The sequence below is a fragment of the Perognathus longimembris genome, chromosome 20, assembly GCF_023159225.1.
Source record: "Perognathus longimembris pacificus isolate PPM17 chromosome 20, ASM2315922v1, whole genome shotgun sequence".
Taxonomy (NCBI): Eukaryota; Metazoa; Chordata; class Mammalia; order Rodentia; family Heteromyidae; genus Perognathus; species Perognathus longimembris.
In genome coordinates, this window is record NC_063180.1 from 35,747,566 (window position 1) to 35,770,501 (window position 22,936).

The 22,936-nt window shown below is 41.6% G+C and overlaps 1 long non-coding RNA gene across 3 annotated transcripts; it reads right to left on the reverse strand.

The window, feature by feature from the left end:
- Positions 1-4,649: 4,649 nt before the first annotated feature.
- Positions 4,650-22,612, reverse strand: LOC125338476. 3 transcript variants are annotated; one of them, XR_007208320.1, is made up of 6 exons: positions 22,527-22,612; positions 19,957-20,101; positions 18,371-18,466; positions 8,029-8,155; positions 7,243-7,361; positions 4,650-5,425 (listed from the first exon to the last, which is right to left on the reverse strand). It is a non-coding gene; the product is annotated as an uncharacterized LOC125338476 (long non-coding RNA). The 3 variants fall into 3 exon arrangements; XR_007208318.1 differs by lacking the exon at positions 4,650-5,425 and having other exon boundaries at positions 6,703-7,361; XR_007208319.1 differs by lacking the exons at positions 4,650-5,425; positions 7,243-7,361 and having other exon boundaries at positions 7,531-8,155.
- Positions 22,613-22,936: the final 324 nt, after the last annotated feature.

Sequence of the window (22,936 nt, forward strand, 5' to 3'; positions counted from 1 at the left end):
GCTCCTCTGTGCTTCCTACACCTCTCCCGACTGAACTGCAGAAGCCATGCTAGTTCTGAAAGTAACTCCTGGTAACTAGACTGATGAATCACAACGAACACCCGCGGAACACGGGGCCCTTCTGCCAGCCCGAGACACTCTTGTTGGCAGAGTCAACTCAACTTTGAAACACTCCCAACTCTCTTCTCTCCTGGCTAAGGGCCTTTTCAGACAGTGCCAGTGTGATGGCTGACTTTGGACACAGCCTGATGGTATCTGACATGAGAGACAGCCTTCATGGTTTTCGTTTCTTTTCTAATTTTGCTAGTCGAGAGTGGTCATCAAAGATCAAGCTATTGGCCAACCTTTGTTCTTTGCAAGAAAAATGGGTTTCTACCTGAGAAATCAACTCACACATTTGTAAAATGTTCATTACCCCCCCCAAAAAAACTGACAAATATTTCAATTGGATACATTTTTTTCAAGGGCTCCAAGAAGTTTGGAAAAGACTTTTCAACATTTTAGTTGGATACTGAAGATATTGAAAGTTTGGTGCAGGAGAAAGGGAAACAATAAATCAAAGGAATACACTTTGGTTCATTTTAAGTAAAACCATACTGTTAGTAAGCAAGCAATCAAGAAGAAAGAGAGAGGGGCTGGGGATATAGCCTAGTGGCAAGAGTGCCTGCCTCGGATACACGAGGCCCTAGGTTCGATTCCCCAGCACCACATATACAGAAAACGGCCAGAAGCGGCGCTGTGGCTCAAGTGGCAGAGTGCTAGCCTTGAGCGGGAAGAAGCCAGGGACAATGCTCAGGTCCTGAGTCCAAGGCCCACGACTGGCCAAAAAAAAAAAAAAAAAGGAGAAAGTGAGAGGAAGAGAGAGGGAGATGAAAGGAAGGGAGGGAGGGAGGGGGGAAGGGAGGGAGGGAGGGGGGAAGGGAGGGAGGGAGGAAGGAAGGGAGGAAGGAAGGAAGGAAGGAAGGAAGGAAGGAAGGAAGGAAGGAAGGAAGGAAGGAAGGGAGGAAGGAAGGAAGGAAGGAAGGAAGGAAGGAAAAGAAAGATGAAGGAAGGGAGGGAGGGAGGAAGAGAGGGAGAGAGACCACACTTTGGAAAATTTCTTTCAAAGTTTGGCCCATTTTTTTTTTCTCCATGCCATGCCTCTGACAAAGAAGGAAGGATAATCAAGTTTTAGTTCTGCAACTTTGAAGTCCCAAATCACTCATTAACCTGTTACTGTATTTGAACACTTGCTCCAAATTGCCTGAAATCAATACAAAAGGAAACAAATAAGAATAAAAAGGAAAGATTTCCTAGGGCCATAATAGAGAAAGGTGTGCGAGTTGGAAGAAAGCACAGTACAGAAGCCCATGACAAGTCATGATAAATGGGTCGTTATAAAATTCATGTTTAGGCCGCACCAGGCCGAGGATAATGCCATTCGTCATGGCAACCCTGGGCCGCTAATGAGCCCTCATTGTATATTCATGTACATGGTGACGCTTTCCTCCCTCCTACCCTGAGCTAGTGCCTGGAAATGTCTCTACCTCAAGCTAAAGCCAAGCTTAGGCCTTCTTCTTTCCTTTCTTCCTTTTTTTTTTTTTTTTTGTATTTGTTATGTTGCAGCAATTACACTGTAAAAGTGCTACCCAAGATTGATTGCTCTGATCTGTAGTTCAATTGTAAATTAGAATACACATCCCCCCAGGGACACACGGCCCCCTATTTGTGATTAAGGGGGGAAAAAAAGCCCTATAATAGACTAATAGCTAAAAGTTCTCTCTCTTTTACTTTCAGGCAATTAGCTTGATGAAATGGCCTCTCTCTGTGTACCCTGGAAGTGTAAACCGATATCATAATGAAGTATATGATGTTTATTCTATTATTTTCACCTTGCCTGTATGCAGGAACGCATAAGTAATGGCCGCTTTGTCTAGTTCAGTTTACCAATGCGCCAGGCAACTATTTCTTAAAGATGCGGGGTCTGCTTTCTGAGTTGAAGAAAGGGTTCAATGCTAGAGGATGGAAGTGACTTTCTCAGGTAGAGCCCAAAGCACAGTTCTGACATTGCAAGGGGCATCTGATCGCCCAGACCACTATGTGGAGATGAGTTGGGATCACTGGGGATCAAGGGAGACACCAGGGCACTTCGGAGAAGCACACAGTGATTCTGTGTCTCATGAGACACCAGCTAACTATCTTCTTCTCATTATCTCCCCAGCTAGTTGGGGATTATCTGTTTAGTCCACACTCTGGGAGAGAAAACTACTCTTATACATATGCAGTCATTATTATTATTATTCTAATGTACACTGTAATTCCCACGTTGGAGTTGATGAATGAATTACATACCAAGGCCATTTTTGTCACTTATATGTGATCCTTTAATATTTGTTTATCGTAGTTTAATATGGTAGACTAATATTCCAACTTTCTGCTTTGCTTTCTCTGCAGGTTAGGAAAAGTTGGTTTTACCCACCAACCACTGTGTGTATCTTATCTCAATTAATTAATTAATAATCTACCCTGGTCGCTCTAAAGTGAATCTAATTTGAGGTTTTTTTAATCATTTTTACAACATCTCAGTGATTTTCATACTGACTTATTAACTTCTGAAAGTCTTCAATTACATATCAATACACTTGACCTCTTACCAATTGTTTCAGGTGCTTCCAGGTTAAATGAAGTCTTTTTTAAAAAAAACTAAGTTTTTTACTGTATTCTAGAAAGTAACTCTTAGGCTACATAAGATCCCAAAGTACTACAAAATGAGCTACCAAAAAATAGCTCATGAAAAAAATCAATTTTTTTAATCAATTGTTATTTTAAGGTCTGACTTTTAGATTTTATAACCTTAATATTTGAGCCTTTACCCTTGAGCCTTTCCTAATTACAAGTCTAGAATGTACATGCCCACGTTTTTGTGGCTTTTAGGAATGTTTTTCATATTTGCAATCCAGTATTGTGATATTGATACTCATTTTTGTCAGCTGGAGACAGGAGGAAGAGAAGTGAGACGAGGTTAATCAATAGGTACACAGTTATCAGAGAGGAGAGGTGGGCAGTAGTGCTCTGTTCCACTGTAGGATAATTACAGGTAATATCAGCACACTGGCTGTTTCAAAACGATTGGAAGAAAAATGATCAATGCTGGAGGAGATAAGTGAATCGCCCTGATTTGATCATCACGAACTACATACAAGTTTCAAAGCATCCACATTTTACCCAGAAATATATACACTTATTAGGCGGCAATTACTGATTCTATATTATGCATGCCTCATTTTCATAATACAGTTTGGAAGTGTTCCATATGCACAGTGTTAGAAAATTGGTTAAGCGGGATGATTTTTGTATGACTTGCAAGGTAGAGGGGAAGTAACTTAAAGCCCAGAGAGCTGATAAGACTTCTCCAGAAACCACATACAAGTGAAGCAAAAATTAAGTCTTATCCCCAAGGGTTTCACTCCAAAGATCTGCATTCTCTCTGGCATGCTAAGCTGCCTCTTGTTGAACCAGGCATTTGCCAAGAACAGCACATTTTACAGCCGCCTGTGGTCTTGTATATGCCTGCTTTACCTGGGCAAGATTAACAAATGAGTTTTGCTTTTTGGCTCGTGGGTTGATTTCTATAGTACTTGGGTTTGAACTCAGGGCCAGGTACTTGCTAGATAAGGTGTTCTTATCACTGGAACATGTCTCCAGCTCAAAAATGGAAGGTAAAAAGGTGAATGTGCCCAAGCATGGAGGCTTGGGGATACACACACACACACACACACACACACACACACACACACACACGATTTTTTTTAATAGAAATTATAGAATTTTCACTGCATTGTTAGTTCTTTACCTAAATTTAAGATATATAATCCATGTGATATGGTGAATATACACTGGGCACATCCTTGCTACAAAATTGAAGCCATTCCTTAGATGCTTTAAGGGTTAAGTCAAAAAGATGGCCTTTGTGTTTTGTCTTATTTGGCTTTCATTTTCCATGCATCACATGTTTCACGACACAGGAGTGTGAATATCCAGGTACTTGGTTGAGTCTCTTCCCTAAACGTTTCTGCCAATCTTCACGTGAGTTATTTCCTCAACCCCACCCTTAACTCATGTCCCACCACCCCATCTAAGTAACTCAATCCTGGCCACCAGGGGAATCAGCAAAATGACTGCTCCTCTTTGGAGATGGTTCCCGACTTCCATCCTTTTATCCCACATCCCTCTGGCTTTATCACCACCAGTGAGCTTTTTTTCCCTGGATAACAGCCTCTCCTTTTTTGAAGCTGGTGATTTTCACAGCCAGATAGGATTTGTATCTGGATTCTAGTGGACAAGAATTCTTGTTGGTCACGGTGTGTTCCGTATAGAGATATCCCTGAGTGATAAAAGGCCATTTGCAGAATACTTAGCAAAGGAAGTCTGGGTTTGTTCTTTGTCAAGAAGCCAGTACCAAGCCGGTGGTTCATGCCTGTAATCCTAGCTACTCAGGAGGCTAAGATCTGAGGATCACAGTTCAAAGCCAGCCTGGGCATGGAATGCCCATGAGACTCTTATCTCCCATGAACTACCAAAAGACCACTGGAAGTAGAGCTGTGGCTCAAGTGGTAGAGCGCTAGGTAGCTTTGAGGGCAAAAAGCTCAGGGACAGGGCCCAGGTCCTGAGTTCAAACCCCAGGACAAGCACCAAATGAAAAAGAATGAGTACCAAATCAACCGGAGTTGGGGACCTTACATATGGATTATTTCTTGCTGGATTGGTCTTGGAATGATCATTGTACTAAAGAATTGTCCTAAAGATATTAATTGTACTCATTATACTAAAGATAATTGTACAAAAGTAGAAAACAATAAAGCAAACCAAAATGGCAAAAATCATAAAATGATGTGTGATTTCCCATGAGAAACTGTAGCAGCCTGGACTTGCAACAGAAAAAATAACCAAAAAAAAAGCCCAATCATGAGCTCAGTATACTATATAAATACTTCTAAATCTCACAGGTAGCACTTACCTCGATCTGTAGGGAAATGATAAAGGTGTGAGTTGTGATGTTTTTATGTAGTTTTTGTTTATGTGGTACTGAGGAATCGAACCCAGGGCCTCATGCATGCTAGGCAAGCACTCTAACACTAAGTGAACTTCCCAGCTATGATGTTTTTTAATTAATTCACTCAGTAATTCATTCAACAGATATGGAGCCCTGAGGAGGTCATCACAAAGTGGATATCATTCCTGCCTTTATGGAAATAAGGCTTTAAAGGAGGTGATGAGTATTTCATAAGCATACCAATGAAGATAAAAAATACGTGTACAAGTTAAGCACCAAGTGGGATTGATGATGGAGACCCGATCCCAGTCCACACTTGAGTATAGAATACCTCACAATAGACGCCTGAAGAATGCGGATATAGGTGAGGTCGTCCAGAAGGGAGAAGCATTTCTGCAAAGAGCATATACAAAGGTCCAGGGGTCACCTTGCAAGTCAGAGAAGATTACATAGGCCAGCATGATTGCCCCCACCTCCAGGGCCTGGTGGTAGGATGGAATGCGATAAGGCCAAGGCAAGGACGTAATTGTTCAAAGCCACATCCAAGAGGATCTTGTAAGACTTCACCCCTCAGGTGGGGATTTAGGATGCCATCTTAACTACAAAGCAAAGCAGCTGAGAGCCCAAGGCAGGATAGGCAGGGGGTCAGAGACACAGCAGCCTGAAGAATGAGAGTGGTATCCTGTTTTTGATAGGGGGTTGTTCCATTTCTCAGGACAAATGCATCCATTCGTCCCATACCAACCACCAACCATACAGGGTGCCATAATCCGTCCTACTGGAGCAGATGTGCTCTCTCTCTCTCTCTCTCTCTTTCTTTCTCATTCTCTTTTTCTCTTCCCCACCCAAGTCCTGGGAGAGTCAAGCACTACCTATGTTAAATAGGAAAGTCTAATAAGATGTATGAAATTAAAATGCTTGCAGTGGGGGGGTTGGGAGTATTCATGGAGGAATGTAAGAGTGAGCCACCTGCTGAAATGAAGAAATGAAGACCCTGAAATGATGATACTGGGTTGGGTCTTATGAAATGGAGTAAGAGCTAGGCCGATTCTCCACATCTCGAGAGGCTGACCTACATGACAGGTTCTGCTGTCATAATCCTACAGCCCTGAGCCTGATGAAGACCTCTCACTCACCCACAGGCCTCATGAGAAGTCTGGACTCCTCCACTGAGCTTCAGAATGAAAAACAGCCAGATCTCATTTACCACTTGGATATGCGATGCTGCCTTAGAGCCTGGGAATGTGGCTTAGTGGTAGAGTACCAGCCTAGCATGCATGAGGCCCCGAGTTCAATTCCTCAGTACCACATAAACAAAGTGTACATGAAATATAATATCAGTGTACTGAGCCAGCTACCAGTGGCCCACACCTTTAATCCTAGCTACTGGGGAGGCTGTGACCTGAGGATCAAGCGTCTGTGAAACTCTTATCTCCAATGAACCAGAAAAAGTGGGAAGTGGAGCTGTGGCTCAAGTGATAAAGCACTAGCCTTGAGCAGAGAAGTTCAGAAACACTGCCTAAGCCCTGAGTACAAGCCACAGGACCAGCACAATATGGGCATATAGCTCAGTGAAAACTGCTTGTCTAGCATGTAAATGACCCTAGATTAAGTCCTTAGGGCTGTAAGGAACACTGAGTGTTTTGTACCTGTGTATATAGAAATGTATGTTAAAACTAGCCAAGTCTGAATAAGGTTTCTCACCATGTTCACAGCATTGAAGTCAATCACCAGGATTTGTCATGCAATATAATTAAGTGGAGTGTTATCATTAGTAGAAACAAGGGGCAAGGGACAAGAGATCTCTCCAAATTATTTTTTTTTACAACTTCCTGTGAGTCTCAAACTATTTAAAATAAAAAGTACCTAGGTGAGTGCTACAGCACTTACCTTAAATGCACAACGAAGACCATAGCTTCTCCCTTTATCACCATAAAATCAAGTAGTTGTAATTTGAAACAAACTCATTTGCTATAGGTAGGTAAGTAGGTAGGTAGGTAGATAGATAGATAGATAGATAGATAGATAGATAGATAGATAGATAGATAGATTTTTTTTGTCTCTATGTCTAGGCTAAGAAAAATGGATGTGACTAAATAATGTTATTACACAACATACAGGAATAGCAGAATCTCCCTCCTGGTTTGTATTCTTTTTATGTAGTCAAGTTGACATTTAATGTATTCTGAGAATGAAGGGAAAGGACTTACTTTTGCGTCATTCAAGTATATCCTCAAAATGATGTTTTCAGAAACAAATTCCTAGTAGCTCTGATCTTCTCCTTTCCTTTTCTTCTCATTCAGGCCATCTGCAGGCATTTCTGCTCTCTCTGGTAATCCTGTAGACTTTGGAAGACAGAAAGCTCTGACAAGCTACTGAGATCCACCAGCAAAAATAATTATAGTTGCTATGCCTTTAAACTTCTCTGTACCTAATGCCCATTTCAGAAAGAGATAGTCTACATAAGGTTGAAGAGAAGTCCCAGTATTATTTAAAAAAAAAAAAAACACTAACAACAATATTTACAAATCATAAACTCTGAACACTTATTCAGAGTTTTATGTTACACATTTGAGATCCTACAGTTGGCTATTTATGATAGCAATGTAGGTCATCACATGAAAAATCAGAAGCCAAAAAAAGAGGTGGGGGGGGGGGGGCGGGAGGGCGGAGGGCACGCTTCCTTTTATCCAGGATATCTGAGAACTACTAGCAAGCAATCCATTCACCTGTAGCTCAAGGCAACATTCCAATATGTCTCAAAAATGACTTTAGCCATGTAAGTTCAACAAGGGCTCCCTCAAAGACCTCCAATCTCCAATATCATTCAGCTAATAAGCTGTCTGCAGTTAATAGCATAAAAGTTATGAAACGTGAAGTTGAAGTCCTTCTTTTTTCTGGAGCTTGAAAACCCTTTAGGAAGCACTTGCTCAGAATTTCCAGACTTGTAAGAAAACTTATGTAAATCAGCTTCAGTTTTGTATTGAGAGACTCACCATCTTTTCTAGAAGATTCTGAAGGGCTACACAGCCAGGTGCAGGAAAACAGTACGCTCTCTGTTCACTCAGATAACTCATTAGGGAAAGGCATCCAGCATTACTTCTTCAGGAAAATATCCCCAAGCTATAAAGACAGGACAGGACAGACAGTAAAGGAGAGAGAAGAGATGAGCAAAACTACTTTTGCTCTTTGCTTTACTGATACACTGAATCAAAGAAGAATCTATCATTGCCTCTGGTTCTCTCTGAACGGAGAGAGGTTCATGGCTACAGTCTTTTGCATGGCAGAAATAAAAGCTTCATTCCAAAGAAAACCCATTTTTAACTATCCCCCAAAGAGATTTTTTTTTAAATGCCTGCACAATCTTTCAGTTCTTTTGTACTAGCTATGGGCCAAATCGTGCAATTAGAATCAGTCACTTTAAGTGCTGAAGTTGTGGGATGCTAATAGATCATTTTACAATGTGTGCAGTTTTTAAAAGTCATATTTAATTTTTCCATTATTACTGTACTGAAAGCTGGCTGTGTCTGTCTGTTCCACTGTGGAGTCTGAGGCCCAGGAAAGGAAATAGATTGGTGTCTACTGGATTTTCATTCTGAGGCCTGAATTAGATCTCTGAAATAGATCTCGTTCCAACTTTGTTCATTATTGTGTTTATTTTCATTTCCAAACCAAACGATGAGAGATCCTTTTCTTAATTGTTTCATAATTATTTTATCTTAAAAATATACAGATTGAGGCTGCAGTAGTATGGGTGTACCCAAATGAGTGTGTGTATATATATATGAGGGTACACGCATAAACACAAACACAAGTGTGTGGTTTTCTTTAAGAAAAGGAAATGAACCAGAAAATAAGCCCTTAACAGTAACCCAAGAAAATTGTTGCGGGGTATGTCCAGATTCAATGGTTTGTAGAAGCTATCCGGAATGTGGAAGCAATTACAATGAAATTCGTGACTCATTAGCAAACATTCCATACTGTGTTTCTCATTTCTGGGTCAATGTCACTGGGAAATATAGACTTAGGATTTAGCTATTTCGTTGACTTCGGTGCTCCATTAGAGATAGTTGGGTCAGACCATGACACAAGGCAAAGACTTCTAAAGTTTTGTTTGTTTGTTTGTTTGTTTTCCATTGTCGGGCCTGGGTATTGTCCCTGAGCTCTTTTGCTCAAGGCCAGCATTCCATCACTTTGAGCCACTGTGTCACTTCTGGTTTTCTGGTGGTTGATTAGAGATAAGAGTCTCATGGTCTGGCCTGCCCCAGCTGGTTTGGAACCACAATTCTCAGATCTTAGCCTCCTGAATAGCTAGGGTTACAAGTCACCAGCGCCCAGCCGAATTTAGTACTTGAGATAAATATGAAAAAATATATATATCAAAAGCATATCAGTGCCCTACACTGGTGGCTCATGCCTGTAATTCTGGAGACTGGAGACTCGGGAGGCTGAGAGAGGAAGATCATGGTCCCGAGCCAGCCTGGGTAGAGAGTCTATGTGACTATTTCTCTTTTTTTTTTTTTTTTTTTGCAGGTTCTGAAGCTTGAACTCAGGGCTTGGGCATTGTTCCTGAGCTCCTTTTACTCAAAGCTAGCATTCTACCACTTGATCCACAGCCCTTCTTCTGGCTTTTTCTGTGGTTAACTAGACATAAGAGTTTCATGAACTTTCCTGCCCAGGCTGGCTTTAAACCCCAAGTCTCAAATCTCAGCTTCTGAGTAGCTAGCATTACAGGTGTGAGCTACGAGCACTCAGTTATGAGACCCTTATCTCTAATTAACCACCTAAAAGCTGGAAGTAGGTCTGTGGCTCAAGTGGTAAAGTGCTAGCCTTGGGCAAAATAAAAGCTAAAGGAGAGCTCTTAGGCCTGAGTTCAAGCCTCAGGACTGGTATGGATGAGTGCACATATGCACATGCATACACACACACACTTGTAAACACACACACATATACACACACATACAGTATATCAGTAAACATTAAGGGGTTGGTCAAAGACTTGTATATAAATAAAAATTCCATAGCACACATAATAGTCACTGGTGGTGTTGGTGGTGATTATGCGTACATTCTGCTTGGTACGCAAAATGGTGGGTGAGTTCAAGTACCCAGTACAGCATTAATGGGAACCAGATGTCTAAGAAAGAGAGAGAAATATTTTATAGCACTGAATGTGACATTGACTTTTAAAGGGTTTGCTGTGTTTAAAGAACTTCCTAGTTGTACGGGCTGGAAATATGGCTTAGTGGCAAGAGAGCTTGTCTCGTATACATGAGGCCCTGGGTTCAATTCCCCAGCACCACATATACAGAAAATGGCCAGAAGTGGCGCTGTGGCCCAAGTGGCAGAGTGCTAACCTTGAGCAAAAAGATGCCAGGGACAGTGCTCAGGCCCTGAGTCCAAGCCCTAAGACTGGCAAAAAAAAAAAAAAAAAAGGAACTTCCTAGTTGTACTTTGCCTTGCCTTTTAAAGTAGAGTAGTTTTGAGCAGACTGTGTTAGGAAGAATTACTTTCATGTTCTAAAAGATAAGGTATTTAACTTGCTACTAACTTCTAAATTGAATAATAGAGGCAATGATCTGAAAAAGAGAAAGAGATAATTTGGGAATTCTTTGTTTACCAAAGCACTTTACTCAGCAAGGCAAAAAAATTATATATATATATATGCACACATATGTATCTATATAGATATGTGTATATATATATGAAAACACAACATAGTTTCTCTTGCCCTTAAGAAACCCAAGATACACTAGATGTGATCAAATGCACACAGCTGCCTGAGGACGCGGCACAAATTACTCTGACAAACCAAAGGAGGAAGAGGAAACCCCAGGGCTAGAAGGCTCCCACACCCACCTGTGCTTCAGCAAGTCACCCTGTCTTCCACGTACATCTTATCAACCACCTCGCCAGGAAAGGCTTGGCGTTTCTCAGTACAATGACTAATTCCCCTTCCATAGTATTCCCCCTCCATGTCAAGTCCCAGATACTAGTTTAATCTCAAGGAAAGAACAGGAGTCAGATGCTAGAGGCTCTCGCCTATAATCCAGGTTACTGAGGAAGCTGAGATCCACAGACCACCATTCAAACCCAGCCTGGACAGAAACATTTGTGAGACTCTTAATTACCAATGAACCACCAGAAACCGGAAGTGGAGCTGTGGCTCAAAGTGCTAGATTGCTAGCCTTGAATGAAAAAGCTCAGGGATAGCACCCAGGCTCTGAGTTCAAACCTCATGACTGAAAAAGAAAAGAAAAGATGGAAGGAAGGAAGGAAGGAAGGAAGGAAGGAAGGAAGGAAGGAAGGAAGGAAGGAAGGAAGGAAGGAAGGAAGGAAGGAAGGAAGGAAGGAAGGAAAGAAGGGAAGGAAGGGAGGAAAGAAGGGCAGATATTAACCCAGCTCTAGCCAGATGGTCCCACTTTATTCTAGGTAACTTGAAGCAAGGGACTAGAGTTGTGTGAAACTTCTTCTAGAACACAGAAAGTGGCTTAGAGGAACTGGCCATCCAAGCAGTGATCTTTTTAATCTATAAAATTCGTTAATATGGAGGAGGGGAGAAGTTAAGAGGAATGCACATGAAGGTATTAATGGCATTTCTACCTATAAAATGTGTGTTATTTTGGGTGGTCTATGTGTTCCATTTTTTTTTCTATAGTGGAGATACATCACTTTGTACTAAGAGAAAAGAAACCCAGCTTACCTGAGGATTAAAAAGTGAATTCCACGGTGGGTGGTATTTGGAGACTAAAGGCTCAGACGATGTGAAAGGTATTTTTAGTTATGATGGCAGGTACAAAATGCTTACCAAAGAAAGAAGCGAAGCTAAGCAGCAAACCACACTTAGCTTGGAGCAAGACTGCCCCGGGAATAGGTCAAAGTTCATTGAGATGGAGGCTGGACTATGTGACTCTGTGCTAGGCATATGGCTCCCCAGCAAAGAGAGATCCAAAAGAGAGAAAAGAAAGGCCTGAGTCATGCAAAAAATGAGACCTGATTTCAGAAGACAGGAGACTGGCTCCCTAAGAGAGGAAATAAAAATGAAAAAAAACGCCTTACCTGGAGCAGTCAACTGAGGAAAGAGATTAGAAAAGGCAGAAGGGAGTTCATTTGATGTGGAAGATGGCGGAGGAGAAGCTAGGAAGTCAGGCAAAGGGGGTGGAAAGTGGGTCTTCTTTACACACAGGAAGAATAAAGTCCTGACCATGGTACTGGAAGGGATACCTTCTAGAACTATCACAGAGTGATGACATAAAGGAAAGGTTAGTGAGAGCCAGGTAAGGCAGGAGACAAGCACCTTAGCAGATAAAGTACTGGGACCAAACCCATGGGTTTGAACAAAGCTAACCAGAAGCCACTCAAAAGTTAGAGAACATGAGCAACTGTGTCCTGCTGGCCTTCCATGTTCTCCAGTAAGCAATGGCAGGCCTTCCTGTGACAGTGGCAATGTCCCTGATACCTGCTTTGCATGCACTCGCCTACCATCTCGCTCCTTTGGCAGAGGATGTAATAGATGTTCCATTGAATTCTCAGTAGACTTGTATGAGCATGTGTGTGTGTGTGTGTGTGTGTGTGTGTGTGTGTGTGTGTGTGTTGCAGGGAATTGATCCCAGAATACCCTGCCTTCTAGGCAGGCACCAGAGCACTGAGTTATACCCCAGTCCCTTAGTGGGACTAGACAGAAACACCTGGAGGCTGGAGGCTGGGCCGTTCTGGTGTGTGATGGTTGGATATTCTATCATTTCCAAGACAGTGCGCATGAATTCTGCCTCATAAGCAAGCCACTCTACCACTTGAGTCATGCTCCCAGCCCCTTTGCGCTTTCGTTATTTTTCAGATAGGATCTCACGCGTGTTGCTCGGGGCTAGCCTTCCACCATCATCTTCCTATCTATTCCTTCCGAATAGCTAGGATTCCAGGCGTGCACCACAACTCCTGGCTGCTACAAGTTCTCTCACAAACGTCTTTGAATCCAGAAATGCCTTCATTAGTGACACTATTAGTTCATCTATAAAATTGATTCATATGGAGGGAAAACAGTTGAGAGGCCCCTTCCGGCCAACCAAGATATTAATGATGTCTCTATCTATAAGGTGTTATTTTATACTATTCTCGGGAATCTGACATGACCATAGTGACTGAAGAACGAATAAAGGTGACTTAGCTCAGCCAAAAGGATGATTCCATTTTGGAGACTGAGCAGCCATAGTGAAGCCAAGGGGTGAGATACTGAGGGAGACTCAAGACACAGGGCACAATGTCACTCCAGTGCTCTACCAAGCCTTTCCAGCAGTGGCCAGTCTCTGCCACAAGACACATGAGAGCCTGAGAGATGTCAGTCTCAGTTTCTCAGGAAAGACCCAATCAGCACTCGGAGTCTTGACAGAACAGGATAAGAAGGACACCAGTGGCTCTAAGTTAATCAATTTTATGGTGAACTGTCATGCAGAAAGATAACAAAACCAGACAGATTTGGTTCTCGATAAATATCCATTAAATTTATTTCAGTCGTTTAGATAAGGGAAGGCAAAGTTGTCTCTTGGTCTTTTTCTTCTTCTTTTATTTTCTTCTCCATGATTTTCTGTCCCTTAAGTCAGAATTTCCTTAGGTCTTAATATTCTCTCTCTCCCCTCTCTCCTCTCTTTTCTCGCTTTTTCCATGCCTATAAAAGGCTTCTGTTTTCTTTCTTTGGACATTAAAAAAAAAAAAAGCACCTCAATTCCTTTAAGGAAAGAAAAAAAGCCAAAACTAGTCTCATTTCCTTGTTCTGTGCTGACTTTATTCCGCCTTCCTGTATGATCTTCGGCTCTTGTGTGTACTTTTCAGGTTGTAAAACTAGGAACAAGATACAGTGATGATCTTGGCTCTAATATCATCCTCATCTGGAAAGGGCTGTTATTTTTGGCTACTCCAGGACCTTCTCGTGGTTGTGCTACCCATGTGCTGCGGGAGTTCCAGCCCACCCCTCACTGTCAGCATGGGGTGGGCGGGGGAGGGGGGCAGACAGCAGCTGCAGCAGAATCTACGTGCAGGGTGGTCAGGCGAGCCCCTGGGAGAACACAGGGCCTCCAGTGAGGCCATGTAGGTGGAAGGCTCGGACACTGTGGCTTGGAGACCTGCCTGGCTTGGAGTTGGAAGGCAGCTGAGCAGCTGATAAAGCACAGACCTGGCACAAACGGGACCTGCTAGGCCCCTCCACCTCTCTATATAGAAGGGAGTCCATCCCATCTATGCTGTCCCCTCCAGGAGAATTGAATACCTCCTTGGCATGATGGAACCCAAAAGCCCCATGTATGTGGGTGCTCATTGACAGACCCAGAATTCCGCAAGAGAAGGATGAAGCCACCTGGGAAAGGCCAAATGCATTGGCTGTAAGGACCTTGTGCTGGGTTGGTTGGCCAGGCAAAGCCCTAGCATGTCAGGTCAAGGAGAATGCCCCACAGCCTAAAAATAGCTACCCTTGCCAGTTGCCACCACATCTAAAATTATACCATTGAAGATTTATTCCTTTGCACACCTCATCTTGGTGAGCGGCTGCTCAGGAGGGAAACTCATAAAACATCTCCCTATGAAGGTGCAAAAGGCCCCAGAGGCCTGATAAGTTATTTGGGAGCTGGGAGAAAAGGTAGGAGGTGTTGAAAGGGCAGAGGAAGTACTGAAGAGAGACTGCAAACTTTTCCTGTTTCAAGAGTTGCACTCAGGAGAACCTAGCTTGGCTGCTACATCGTATGACTGACCGAGGCCCACACATTTTGCCAGTGAATCTGAACCACGCATGTAAATAACACTAATAATTTGTTCCTTGAAATTGCCTTTATGTTCCATTATCATGCAACCCTGTAGATGCTTCTACTTCAAATGGCCAGAAATAGAGGGGGGAACATACACGGAAGGTCAATTATAAAGAATCACAAGAGGCAGTGTGAGGCTTTGGCCTTGGCCTGCCTGCCACACCGGAACTCAGAGGAAAGAAACCAAACACAGGTAATTGGATCGTTTCAATGTCATGGTTTTCCCGGAGGGAAAGATTTTTTTCTCAGAAATTCAGGCCAGGATTTTGCATATGTGTTTTCTATAGATACAGGATTTTATCTATTGAAGGACTTTATATGTTAAAGTTTGGTTAACCTGACCCCAGAAGACAAAGCAGTAAACAAAATAAAAGTAAATAGAGCTGGGTGAGCCCATCATTAAAGTCCTTAGGAAATGGATGAGAATTTCAAAACCGTACATGGTTTGAGCCACTTCTGGAACAGAGAGCTAAGTACCATTAAAAAAAAAAAAAAAAAGACCACTGTCAGGCAATGGGCAGAGGCAGGAACTAAAATGAGGGACTGAGAAAATGAAGAAGAGAGAAAAGGGAATGGCAATCTGAAGTGTTCAATGCTAAGATTAAGGAAATCTCACAAGTGGATCAGTAGCTCATGCCTGTAATCCTAGCTATTCAGGAGACTGAAATCTGAGGATTGAAGTTCAAAGCCAGCCCAGGGAAGAAGGAATATGAGCATCTTTACTTCAATTAACTACCAAAAATCACAAAGTGAAGCTGTGACAAATGACTGAACATCAGCCTCGAATGAAAAAGCTTGAAGAACAATGTCCTTTAAACCCCAGTATGTACTATCACACAAAATAAATAAACAGATAGATAATAACCAAGATTTCTATAGCACTTGGCAGCTTATTTAAAAAAAATCTATATATCAGGACCTCGATCCTCTAACCCCCAGGCAAGAAGCAAACTTTACTTCCATTTTATGAAGAGTATTTTGGATAAGGGTGATTAGGTGACTTCTAAAAGGTCCTACAAACGCTGCATTGGAAACTAATTTAGTGGCTGTGTTTTTATTTTTTTCTCCTGTAATAGTTGTCAGAGTTACAAAGGTTAGAGCAAGGTCACCCCCTGGATCTTTCAAGTCATTTACTAAGAGGGATTCCTCACAACTAAGATTTCCTTCAATTTGCTTATGCCCTTAACACAGAAACAGTCGATCCTGGGCACAGCTAATCATTGTTCTGGGCCTGGAACTCACAGGCATGGAGATTTTACCTGAATGACTACAGAGTCACTTGGCTAACATTTTGACCAGGGGAATCACACCTTTCATCTGGTCCCACATTCTAACCATGCAATCTAAGGTAGCTCTGAGAATACTTTCCCATCACTCTTAATCTGCCTTCAGTATTTGTAGGGGGTTGGTTTTAGCATGCCCATAGATACTAGACTCTAAGATTGGCTTTAGGATGCCCATAGATTCTAGACTCTTGCTCTGGTACCAAATAGGTAGGTAAGTAGGTAGGTAGGTAGGTAGATAGATAGGTAGATAGATAGATGGATAGATAGATATAGAATTTGCATATTGCCTATGCACTTCCTCCCAAACACTTCAAATGATTTCCAGATTATCTGTAATGTGATGTTGTTTCTCAATGCAGTGTCATGTCCTGGAAGTTGTTATTGTGTTATATGTAGACCACAACCTCAAGACATAAAGTCTGGTTGAGTCTGGGGATGCAGAAACCAGGTAAATGCATGGCGGATTGTATTTAATACCATGAGACACCATGTGGTTCTCACATTGATTCACTGTTTTCCTCTTGGTTTGCCTTTTAGGAAAATCAGATTGACCCAGATTCCTCCCCACCCCCCCCCAAAAAAAACCCTGTATCTACAACACTAAATCAGAAGATCAGTAAATATTTGTTCCATAGACATCACTGAATATCAAGGAGATCTTTTTTTGTATATTCCAGTGTCTATCTGTCCAAGGTAGCTTAAAGCCATTTCATTTAAATCCTCTCTTAATTAAGACCAAAAAAATGCCATGATAGACAATATACACAGAAGACAAGCGTCCTCGTCCTCATCAGCCGGGTGCTGGTAGCTCACGCCTCTAATCCTAGCTACTCAGGAGGCTGAGATCTGAGGATTGCAGTTTGAAGCCAGCCTGGGCAGAAAAGTCCCCATGAGACTCTTATGTCCAATTAACTATTCAAAAGCCAGAAGTGGAACTATGGCTCAAAGTGGCAGAACACTAGTCTTGAGCAGAAGAGCTCAGGGTTAGATCCCAGGCCCTGAGTTCAATCCCCACAACTACCAAAAAGAGAAAAATAATCATCATATTGAAGAAAGTATTTGGGGAAATGAAAGCTCACTTTGAAATGGCCTTGATTTCAAATGTCCCTTTCCCAAAAGCAGGGGCCAGCTATGACATTTTAAGAGGCAACAAATCTAAAACAAATAAAAGGAAATATGTGTTTTTATTTTAAGCAGCCTATAATCTACCGGTGGAATTCATCCCTACAGGACATTATTGAGGTACATGGTCTAGCAAGATTCAAGAAAGGATTAGCCGTCCATACAAGTAAGAATAATATTGGCAGGCTCACTAACTAGGTTAAAAAGTTACAAGCCATGTCCGTCCTGTGCTAGAGGGCATAACTGTTTGCCAGCTGAAGCGGAGAAGGAATTTTGCCCTGTTGATCGGACATTGTATAATTGGCCAGATGCAAAGGGGTATATATATAATTTATTTCTTTTGCCGTCTCCTGTAACACAGGCAGACATGACTGCCCAGGGGAAGGTCCTGCTCTAGACAACCCAAATGACCTTTAAACATAATATTTCTGTCTCCTTGTCACACCTACCCCAAACAGGACATTGAATGCACATGGAATCTTTGGGGATTTGGACCTAAGAAAGTGTTGTTGTTGTTGTTGTTGTTCAGTATCAGAAAGTAGAAATGGTAAGAATCATGCCCTTCTTATGAATGAAGAAAATATTTCATGAGATAAAGTCATGCTCTGGACTAAATCCTTTTAGCTGCACCAATGAAATCAGAACTGTGGTAGCAGGGCATTTTCCAACCTCCATCATTCAAGGTCTAGATGAGTCTGCTTGCTGGTAATTTGTGCCATGACATTTTGTGTGTGCGTGTGTGTGTGTGTGTGTGTGTGTGTGTGTTAGTACCAAGGTTTGAACACAGGGCATCACACTCTCATTTGGCTTATTCACTCAAAGCTGGTGCTCTACCACTTGCCATGGCTACACTTTCAGCTTTTTGCTGATCAATTGGAGATATTAGTTTCTTAGACATCCCTGCCTGGGCTAGTCTCCAACTGTAATACTCACTTCTCAGTTTCTTGAGTAGCCAGGATTACAAATGTGAGCCACCAGCACCTGGTTCATTTTTGTTGCTCTTTTTTCTTCTGTTCACTCTTAACATAGAAAACCCAAATGGCAGTTTTTAAGCATGGATCTAAATACAAGCATCCATAGTAACAGCATCAATATTAAAGAAAAATATTTGAAGTAAAAAAAATTGATGAGTTACTTACTTTACAATCTTTAGTCTCCAGGGTATACATAGCAGCCTGGAGAAACTGTATCCTTGCTCAAAAAGACTTCCACCAAACTGTGCTATGAAAACCATTCTGCAAGCCATATTAGAAAGAGAGATTTTCATTTAAGCCCTTAAACCAGCAATAGATAGAAAAGATCCAAGTAGACCACTTGCCTAGCATGAGCAGTGTTCTGGGTTTGAGCTCCAGTTCTACAAAAATGAAAATAAAATTAAAATAAGTAATAAATAAAGGAGCACTAAGACTCTTGAGTAAAAGTAAATAGACAGGGAAAGAAAGACATCCAATAGATAAAAATTGATACCAATCAATAGGCATCATAACAGCAAATAAATAAAAACATAATAAATTTGTAGCATCTATCTATAAATAGATCCATCAGTAGATCTATAGATGGATATAAACAGATAGATAGATACATAGATAGATAAATAGATAGATAGATGTTATGATTTTTTTTCTGAATAGTGAAAGAAACCATGGATTCCATTAATGTTTTTGGATATGTTCTCACATAAAATAAGTTTAAAAATACTTCTCTAGGCAACAATTCAAAGAAAGTCCACAAGTGAGGACAAAGTCCTCCTGAAGTCTTTTGGTCCTACACATAAGGCATATTTCTTTAAATTGACAGGGTATTAATTATTTTCTCCTAGGTTAGCAGCATTCTTGGTGTATCTAATTCTTACCCAGGGGAAAGATTTCAAGCATCTAAGTCTTGCTTCAGATAAAAATGTAAGTCATCTTATTAACTTGCCTTAGCTAACTTTTCACAAGTTTGGCTATTGTCTTTGATCTACTCTTCTCTATTTCTTTGTTTTCCTATTGTTACTATAAGAGTATAACTAGTCTGATACTTGTTTATGGGTATAAGTTTCTTTCTTGGGTTGGTAGTGTTTGTTTTCCACTAAAATTATTATTAGTTAAGACTGAAAATGCCATAGTCAACGTGCGTTGAAATCCCTCATTCTTAGTGTTACTTCACTTAAACCAATTAACTTTCCCTCCCCCCACCCCTTTCCTCATCTATAAACTGGGGTTAATAATACCACTATATAAAGCCGATGTGCAGATTAAATTACACAATGCCCCTGCTGTATTTAACAGAGTGCCTGATGTATATTAAGTAGACAAACATTATTTACAGTCTGCCTATATAGGTGTAAGCATTCAGAGTACCTCTCCTATTTCTCTGTTATTGCATAATTCTCATAAATTTTGATGGCTCTTTATAGACAGTACCAGTGGGTTACCAAAGGCTTTTTGCCAGTGTACCTTCCTTAGCAATTCAAGAATATCTACTTTCCCTCATCTCAGTGAACAACAAGAATGACAACTAACCAGGAGGAAAAGAACTTGAAATATACAAAGGGGGGAGAAAAGGAAATGAAGAAGGGAAGCTAGAAAGAAAAAGAATAAGAAAAGGCATTCGCTTATTCAATCTTTGGTGCCTCCAGACCTGAAAGGAATCACTCTGAGTAAATTCCCATTTTCACTCTCCACCAATTTCCTTCCAAGCACTTTTAGAGGTCTTAGAACTATCTCCTTCTAACATCACAAACCTGGTCATTTTTCTGGCGGAGTGAAGCCACAGCACGAAAGGACAGCTTCCTGATCTTCTGCAAGATCTCCAGGGCTCCCACGAAGGCCCAGGGACTAGGCTAGGTAAGGAGATGCCGGCTGGGCCATTCCCAGGGGAAACAAGACCTGGGGAAACCAAAATACAAATATTTTGCTGGAATCATGTAGAATCACACAGCCCACATCTGACCACAACTCACAGGAGGTGTAACCCAAGCAGGCATTGCACCTGAGCTCGGAGAGGGATCATTTGTATAGGAACAGTTGGTTTGTACAGCTTTTCAACAGACCTAAATAATACATGGCTTTGTGGGAAGAGCACAAAATAAAAAGGAAAGAGAGAGAGAGGAAGAAAGGAAGGGAGGGAGGGAAGAAGAGAGGGAGGGGGAAGAAAGACGGAGGGAAGGAAGGAAGGAAGGAAGAAAGGAAGGAAGGAAGGAAGGAAAGAAGGAAGGAAGGAAGGAAGGAAGGAAGGAAGGAAGGAAGGAAGGAAGGAAGGAAGGAAGGGAGGAGAAAGAGAACAGTTCCGCATAGAAAGAAAAGAAGGAAAGAGAGAGAAAGAACACTTAGGTGTTAGGGAATGAATTTACTGCCTATGAAAGAGGAGAAGCTGACAAGATTGGAATGGAAAATTTTCTAACATGAAGAAATCAAAATAAATGATTTTCCTCATCCCTTCCACAATCATGTCTTTCTTGTCTCAAAACAAGTTGTAAAGAGGAACTGGGAAGCCCCAATAGGCATTGTTCTCATACGAAGATTTCTGACCTCTGTGCTTATTGATATTGAATCTAATGCAAAATCTCTTCTGAGTCCATGTGCCTGGTTCAGAGGCTTCTCTTAGCTCAGTGACAATTGAGGACTGGTAGAGGAGGCACAAATTCCAGCTGATCTTTGGTGGAGGATGTGGCATTATTGATCAAGGCTCAGAGTCTGGTGCTAGTTAAACAGACTAGATTAGATGCTTCAACGTGGAGACCATTGTGGTATTCTGTCCTGCCTCTATGGAGAACTCCACACTGGAGGAAGAAACTCACCAGAGACAGAGAACATGGTGTAAGGGAGATAGAAAACATGGCATAAGAAAGACAACCCCATGACTCACTACTTGTGCAACCCTATAGATGAATTCACCTCCCTAGAACTCTGTGCCTGATCTAGTAAATGGAGATAGTAACACCTGTCTAGCTGAATTCTGGTAGAGCTCCTAGGACAGGGGAGATTTTATTTACACACACACACACGTACGTGTGTGTGCAAATATTCAGGTGTACTTGAGCTTTGGAAAATCAATTCTTGCTCTCTATCTTTATAGCTCACAAGGTGATTTTTTTTTTTGAGGAGTACATCAAGAAAGGAAGGAAAGAAACATATATTTTTCCTTCCAACACGAAAAAGCAATTAAATGTCAAATATTAACTAGTCCTGGGAGTAAATTTTTTTAATGGGTTAAAGGCTTGGCCATTATAGACCTCCAATATGTAATTTCTAAGAAAGGACCAGGTAATATATTTCTTAAATTAAGTGGAAGATAAAATGCGAGGACCAGTGTGTTCATTCAGAAAGCACTTTTTTATCCATTTTCAATAGCTTCTCAATTGCATCATGCCTTTTAAGAGGCCCAATTTGTTTAACAGCATTTTATTTTAAACCTTCACTTGTGAAGCGCATTGATTTATGCTAGAGCTGATTAAAGCAATGGTGTCCTAAGCAATAATGATTTCAATTAGAGGACTTCCACCAGTGTGCATTACTCTGATTTTTCTCTTCACCCTGTCCACATTTCTATTCACTAAAGAATGGGGATTGGGTCCCTAGACAAATTTAATATCGGAAAGGAATGTATGGACAGATGGACTGATGTGCCTCTCTTGATTATGTGAATGTATTGTATTTTAATATGCTCTGACAAACTCTTGAATGGCTCCCTGGTGAGCCCCTACCCGATATTATTAGGGTTATTTAGTACATGGATCCTGCTCCATTCCCTCTGGAGTAAAGTGGTGGAAATATGCATACTAGCTTCACTCCAAGTCTAGTACTTACAGTTTTGCCCTCTCTTTGTCTCTCTGTCTCTCTCTGTCTCTCTCTGTCTCTCTCTGTCTCTCTCTCTCTCTCTCTCTCTCTCTCTCTCTCTCTCTCTCTCTCTCTCTCTCTCTCTCTCGAGCCTTGAGGAAGCAATTAAGCTTACACTCAGATTTTTTTTTTGCCAGTAATGGAGCTTGAACTCAGGGCCTGAGCATTCTACATTCTTCTTTGCTCAAGGCAAGCACTCTACCACTTGAGCCACAGTGCCACTTCTGGCCTTTTCTATATATGTGGTGCTGAGGAATCGAACCCAGGGCTTCATGTATACAAGGCAAGCACCCTTGTGACTAGGCCATATTGCCAGCCCTGTAGATTTTTTAACTCATTCAAACCCAACAACAATAGAAATACAGGCCAAATAGTGTGGTCCAATCCTGAGGGCCTGTTTTAGTCATCTGTAATGGCTATGACAAAATACCTGCCAAAATACCAGCTTATAAGGAGGAAAGGTTTATAGACTTACAGCATCAGAGCTTTCAGTCCATGGTCATTTGTCACTGTTGCTTTTGACTTACTGGTGGCACAGTGCATCACTGTAAGGAGTGTGTGTGTGTGTGTGTGTGTGTGTGTGTGTGTGTGTGTGTGTGGCAGAGGAAACATTTTCATCTCACTGTGGCTAGAAAGCAAAGAAAGAGACAGGAAGGAGTTTGATGTTCCCTTCAAGGGTTTGATCCCAATGACCTAACTTCGCCCCACTAGTCTCCATCTCCTAAATGTTCTGCCACCTCCCAATGCACCTCGGGCTGAGTAACAAACCTTCCTCAATAGGAGATTACAGGGGAACTCAATCTGCTCATCTACAGCAGCATGGACCCTGGTAAGAGTGTCCAGTGACACTCACCAATAGCAGCAGAGAAGACGACTATCTGATGA